The sequence below is a fragment of the Pinus tabuliformis genome, chromosome 3_1 (genome assembly GCF_031772625.1).
Source record: "Pinus tabuliformis cultivar Carrire ecotype Pingquan chromosome 3_1, CPIR1, whole genome shotgun sequence".
Classification (NCBI taxonomy): Eukaryota; Viridiplantae; Streptophyta; class Pinopsida; order Pinales; family Pinaceae; genus Pinus; species Pinus tabuliformis.
This window is the reverse complement of record NC_142301.1, coordinates 689,781,419-689,788,785: the sequence shown is the minus strand read 5'-3', so window position 1 is coordinate 689,788,785 and position 7,367 is coordinate 689,781,419.

Below are 7,367 nucleotides of genomic sequence, written 5' to 3'. Positions count from 1 at the left end.
AATTTGTTTCAAACTTTCAAGTTCAGAATTTCAATGTTTTTTTTATGTTTCTCATTTTTCTTTTAACTTGTAGATGTTTTATGGACAAGCTATGGTGCCAGAGTACCCCATCTCCAAAAGCTTGCCATTCGAGTGCTCAGCAAAACATGTAGTTCCTCTACGTGTGAGCGCAACTGGAGTGTATTTGACAAGATGCACAGCAAAAAGCGCAACAGTTAAAAAAATTTCAAATTAAATTTTTTGAATTCATTTGATTATTTTTAATATTTAAATTTTCTAAGTACTAATTTACAATCTATGACCCTAATACAGATTGGAGTCCGAACGCCTCAAATACATGGTCTACGTCTACTACAATCTTCGATTGTGAGTGAGACAACTTCAGACACCTACTGATGTGGAAGCCATCCCATTGGACAATATTGATACCACCGCTGCATGGAGGGTTGAGACTGAGAGGCCGACCATGGACTCGATCCCGGATTGGTTAGATGTGGATCTAGAGGAGGTAGCAGCTGCAGGGGAGGGAGAGCCAAAGGTAGAGCAGGAGGAGCAACATCAGGGTCAGGAGGCAGAGCTGGATGAGGATGATGAGGAGGAGGTGACACCATCTAGGATGGGCAGCAGCAGCATAGGACAGAGGCCACCTCTTTCATCGGCTTCTAGAGGACGACTGACTCCATTTGTATTTCTAGGGGTTGGGCCTTCTTCCTCTAAAGGAAAAGGCAAAGCCATTCCCTACTCCCATAAAAGAGGAAGAGGATCTCAATCACTGATTACTTTATGACTTTTAGATGACTCATGATATACATTTATTATATTTTTTGTTGATATTTTGACTCTTGAGAGTTGAAACTTGAGACTCAGACAAGACTCAAGATTCGGGGGTTGATTCACTATTTTGATATGTGATGTAGCACTAGACTTCATATACATATTGTGTATTAGCTTTCTTTACATGTTTATGTGGAAATGCATTTATTTGATGTTGTCGATACTCTAGATGTTAAAAAAAAATGAGTATTTTTGTGTTTTTTTCATTTTGCCGACTTTTTCAAAAAACTCCCGACTTTAACGAGTTTTTCAACTTTTGGACCCTTGCCAATTTAATCCTGACTTCGACTTTTTCCACATTGCTTTTACCATCAAACCATGTCAATCAGCTAATTGGAAGCACAAAAGGTAGTATTTCTAAGGCAGTGTTAGCGTGATGGAGACTCACCTTTGAGACTGCAGCTCGCCTTGTTGTCCTTGTGGCACAGACCCCACTATCCTCAGGTGTGACTCTTCCTTAAAGCAATGCCCTATGAATCGATCAAACAACCTTCTTGCCTCTTTCCTCACTCGGTTCTCACAATATGTTGTTGCTTGCCTTTGTTCATTCTCCCTTGCCCCGCTCCTGGTTCCTCTCCTTCCTTTTCTATTGTTCCCCCTCCTATGACCTGGCCAGTTGGTTTTTCTCTTGCCCCCCCCCCCCAATTTGCTGCCAGTTGGCCTCTCATTTCCTCCTCACCTACCATTTTCCCTCTTCATGGGCTTGTTCTAGAACCGTCGAGGTGGGAGAGGAAAAGATCTCCTCCTCTAAGTGCCAAAATTCCGTAAATATCTCCCAGCGCTGGGAGAGTCATTCAGTGCGTCCCTGCTTGCTATTCATTGACAGCCCTGCATGCCAAGTCTCTACTGGACCATATCCATCTTCTAAATGTGAATTCTCATTAATCTTCTCACCTGCCCCTTTCCCTGAAATCCAACTTATCGAACCCTTCGTTATTCCTTATGGCTTACTTAACTAGGACTTGGGTTTATTTAATGTTTAAAGTCCCCTATTGAAATTTAAAAACTTCATGAGTTGGTGAGATTAATAATACGTGTCCTCCTTAAGGGGAGACCATCATGTTGGTAATTGTGGCCTTATTAATAAGGGTTTGGTCATTGGTTAAGGTTTTTTTTCAAAACTAGAATGAGTAGTGTTTTTATATATATAAATCGCGCCCATTTGTGTGCAAAATCGGGATTTTACATCATATTTTCGAGCCTGCTAAGGGCTTCTGATACATCCATTCTTCTCCATCCCTTCCCAGAGAGTTTTATATATATATATAAATCGCGCCCGTTCGTGTGCAAAATCAGGATTTTACATCATACTTTCGAGCCTGCTAAGGGCTTCTGATACATCCGTTGTTCCCCATCCCTTCCCAGAGAGTTTTTCCCATGCTTCTTACAAAAAATTCTCATTTCTGGTATCCTATGGCTATACAATCGACATAACTGACATAGTAAATATATACATTTATAGTGTGCCATTCAAAAACATTTTGCAAAAACTAAGTGAGTGAACAAACTATTCTTCCATTGGCACTGGATTGTTCAGATCCAGGCCAGTGAATTCTTCTTCCTTGCTCTTGTTTCTCTCCTCCATCTTGAGCTTCAATAGCTCAATTTGTTGACGCAACGCATCCACCTCGTCTTCCAACTGCTAGATGCACTCCTTTTCCAATTGTTGCTCCTACATAGCCAGAGTCTCAAATTTTTGTTGTTGGATACATCACTGCAAAATTTCCAAACCTTCCCAAATCATCAAATTCTCCTGCACACAGTTGTTGCAGGCCTGCCTGCCGCTGCCACCTTCCCTGTCTTTTCCATCCCTCAACCCCCCAGTCCTAGGCCTGCAGCAGCCCCAGGAGCCAGACAAAGAATTGCCCTCTGCAGTATGCACGCTTATGGTGTTCTCCAAAACAATGTTGCATGACTCGTATAACACTCATCACGGCATTGACTCGTCGACTCATATAAGACTCGGGAACGACCCTTATAAGACTCGTCAAAATACAAAAAAAAAAAAAAAAAAAACTTAAAAGTATGGTAAATTTTAAGCGCAAAAATGAAACTAATGACAATTCCAATCCTTATAAGTTATAAAAACCACAATATATGTAATAATTCATAACATCATCACATATCTATAAAAGTACAACATAACATATTCTATTTTTGTAAGCAAAACATTTAGACACTGAATAAGAAAAGGACTCATGATTCCATAATTAAAATAAAAAATGCCAGCAAGTTCAAAATTCAAATACATATGTCATAAATGATAAATGATTGTCTCATAACAATCTTGCGTCTCATCACTCATGGACGACCACACCTATAATAAGCCCTCATCACTCATGGACGACCACGCCTAAATAAGCCCTCGTGGAGCTAGTTGTAACATCAAAACGCTGAAGCAACTGTGAGGCAGGTGTATTTGGAGTCTCCATTTGAGATGGAAAACTAGAGAGATCCTTAGTCTCTTCATCAAGCCAACTCAAATCGGGGGCTTCCTCCTCCATAACCCAATTAGACTCTAAATCAATTGTGTCCAATAAAATCGGATCTGTATCCTTTGGTTGCAATTGTTTTGTGAGCATTTGAAAGTTGTCGTAGATGAAAACCAACTTCTCCAAACTCTCATGCTCCAACCTATTTCTCTTTTTGATGTGGAAGTGCTCAAACACTGACCAATTGTGCTCACAAGAAGAAGCACTACAGGATTGACTCAAAACTCTAATGGAAAATTCTTTTAATTGTGGTGCCTCAGTGCCACAATCTATCCACCAATGAGCTGTAAAAAAATACTTCTCCAACCTCTCATGCTCCGACCTGTTTCTCTTTTTGATGTGGAAGTGCTCAAAAACTGACCAATTGTGCTCACAAGAAGGAGCACTATAGGATTGACTCAAAACTCTAATGGCAAATTCTTTTAATTGTGGTGCCTCAGTGCCACAATCTATCCACCAATGAGCTGTAAAAAAATAACAACAATTTTTATCAGTTTGCAATGCCAAACATATAAAAGAGAACTAGCAAAATTACAAGCTAAGTTCTAACAATTTGCACTTACAAAGCATTTTCTTGTCCTTGAGATGTTGGCTTGAGCTAAATCCAAACATGCAAGATGCTTCCTTGTACATATCTCGTTGTATGTTGATTTTGTCCTGAATATCTTGATCCAGGAACATCTTCTCAATGCATCTCTCATCACCTAGGGAACTCTTTGAATGCTAGACCCCTCATTATAGAATAAGCTTGGATTGAGATATGCTCTTGCTGCATGCAATGGTGAATGTAGTTACCTGTCCCACCTGGAATCAATAATTTGCCATATAGGGAGATATTTAGATTCATTTCCCTTATATAAAGTCTTGATGGCCTCTTTGGCCCTATCCATGCCCTCATAAATATATCACAGACATTGCTTTTGGTTTTGTGTTATCTTTCCAAAATACCCATTTCTGGTTACAAAACATTCTTCTCAAAGCTTGGTACTCATGCAAAAGGCTTTAGAGGGAAAGAAAGTTTGTAGCAAACCGTGTGACAATTGGGCGACTAAGCTCACCCTGTGTGAATTCCTTCATAAGGTTAAACACCCAAACATGATTATAAATATACTTGGTAATTTGCTTGCATTCTTGCACAACATCTTGCACCCACTCCAACTTCCTAATGTCCTCTAGCATCAAGTCTATGCAATGGGCAGCGAATGGAGTCCAAAAAATGGTGGGATATTTGGCACAAAGCAACCTACCAGCTACCACATAATTTTCTGCATTGTCCGTGATTACTTCAACAACATTTGCAACCCCAACTTCCTCCACCACATCAACCAACAATGAAAAAATCAAATGTGCATCTTTTACATTTGCAGATGCATCAATGGATTTTAGGAACATGGTTCCTTTAGGGCAAGCTACAACAAAATTTATTATTGTTCTACCCCTTTGATCTGTCCACCCATCAGACATAATTGTACAACCTGTAAATTTCCATGAACTTTTAATTCTCTCCAATTGTTCCTTGACATAGTCAAGCTCCTCATCTAGCTCTTTCCCCTTAAGTGCATTATAAGATGGGGCTTTGTATCCAGGGCCAGCACTTGCAATGGCATCCACCATGGATTGATAAAAATAAGACTTTGCATAGTTGAATGAAAGACTGTTATGGTACCAAAACCTCCTCACTGCCATATATGCCTCCTTCCTCTTCTTTTCATTGAAACTATCCAAGGTTGGTTGAGATCCTGGAGTTGTATGAGGACTGAAGAAAGAAGAAGTTATACTCCTGTTTGCCATAGCACTTGAAGAGGAGTTCCCAATACCTGGACTTTGAAACTATGTTTTACTCTAAGATGAAGATGTACCTATCCCAACAATCTCATCCTTCCTTCTTGCCCTCTTAGAACTTGCTTCTTTAATGGATTCCAAAGTAGCTACCATTTCAGTAGTGACTTCATCAAGGCAACTTGGACAACATCCCACACCATTCCCAGGAATTCTGGCTAGGTGGTATTTCAACCTGTTTATGCCTGCATGCATTGTGGCATTGCAATAATTGCACTTGATATTGTGGTCATTACCGGCAATGATTCATTGACCATGTGCCCATGCCGGATCACGAGACTGTCTGAAACCCTTTGGTGGCATGGTGACAAAATCTGGAAGAAAAATAAATAAATTTAAATTTTTTTTTGGTTTTGAAATTATTTTTTGTTGTATGGTTGAGTTTCTCAACCACACGGGGCCGTTATGTGGCTAAGAAACTCAACCACATAGCGTCCCTGTGTGGCTGAGAAACTCAGCCACAGGCAGCCCCAAACATTAAAGAAAAAAAAATTAAGAAATTAAAAACATAAAAGAAAATTAAAAAAAAAAAAAACAAAACAAAAATAAATACATGGAACACATTCTAACTAGGTTCATGAAGCCTGCCTAAAGCTTAGTATGATCCGATGAAGCCTCCTTTAGTCTCCTTTAGCCTCCTCCAACAGCTCCTTTAGCTTCACTCTCAACACTCACACAAATTAGCCAACACTCAAATGACAAGTGAATGAGAAATGGAAGTGAGAGAGATGCTTATAAAGCTTTTTTTTCCCTCCAATTTCCCTTTCCTTCCACCTCATTTCCAAAAAATCAAAAAATCAAAATTTTGGACAATTTGTGAGTTCAGATGCCCGACGGGTCCAATAAGGGTCTTATGGGCTACCCGCGTGTTTGATGCGAGTAGCCAAGTCGTATAGAAAACTCGTCGGGTCTAGGTCTAGACCGCGGGTTCTATGCAGGTGACCTGGCCCAGCGATAGACCCGTTCGTACCCGAGGGTTTAATCTAGGTGGTGCTTCATTGGTCCAATATACCACAGACCCCCAACTCCAAAATGCCCGTGAAGTTCTGCTCCAGAACCCCCACCCGACGCTGCTTATCCACACAATTCGTGGCCTCTCTCAGGCAACCAACACTCTGTAAATCGACACACAGAGGTAATTCGACACTCAAGTTCCCTTTGCGATAGCAAACTCCTCTAGAGACCCCCCTGAATGTCGACGCTTTGACCCAGAACCCGCAACAAATGCTCAAAGTCTCGAGCTTTAGCCGCTAAGCCTTCGCAGAGGCCACCTGAGCAAAGATAAGCCTTAACCCATAATAGCAGATCAAACCATTACTCTTTAAATAGAAGGTGCAGGACTGGATATTGATGATGTACTGGAGATCAAAATTCATGGAGTTGGGATCCCCATGCTCCTCCTTAATTTCCCCATAATTTCCCAGCTCTTCCCATGTTCTTTCATCCTCGCTAACAATTTCTTCCCACGAGTGGCCAGAGTAAATCTGAGTAGAGGAAATAAATGTTTCTCCCAATCTCCCATTAACCTGCCTTCGACTGTACTGGAACGTCGACCTTTGCAACATAATTCATGTCGTGGGGACTGGATTCTCACGAACTGTGATTGCCCGAGCCCAAGTGTAGTACCTTCATAAAGGACGCAGACACGTTGCTGCAGCAGACTAAGATAACCTTTGCCACGAGGCACAAGGACAGGATAGGCCAAGCAAGGGCTAATGCAACAAGTACCAAGAAGCGAGAGACTGAAAGAAAAGGGGGAGGGCGCCATAACGAAATGGAGAAGAGGAGGAGAGATAAGAGTGAGAGGATTAGCGGGGTGAGAGGAAGAAAGGTGACAGAGGATAGGGAGGAGAGGTAATAAAGGAGAAGAGGGGAGGAGGAGGAAGGGGCGGGGCAAAAAGAGAGAGAATGAAGCGAAGGGTGGGGGGGGGGGGTAAGGAAAGCTCAAGACCAACAAACCTTTCAGCATCCAACTTGTTGATACTTTCTAACCTCTTGGATCAGCCAAGAATGCCATCCTCAGACAAATATTTGAAACCCATGAATAAGGGAATGCATACAATTTCCTCAACCTCGTTCACTATACTTTTTTCTACCTTCAACTGAAAAGGCAAATTTACTTGCTTATCTGCGTCCTGGTTATTCCCTCTTAAGATATGAAAAAATGACACAAACTCAAATAAGGGAATCATCCCTTGGGAT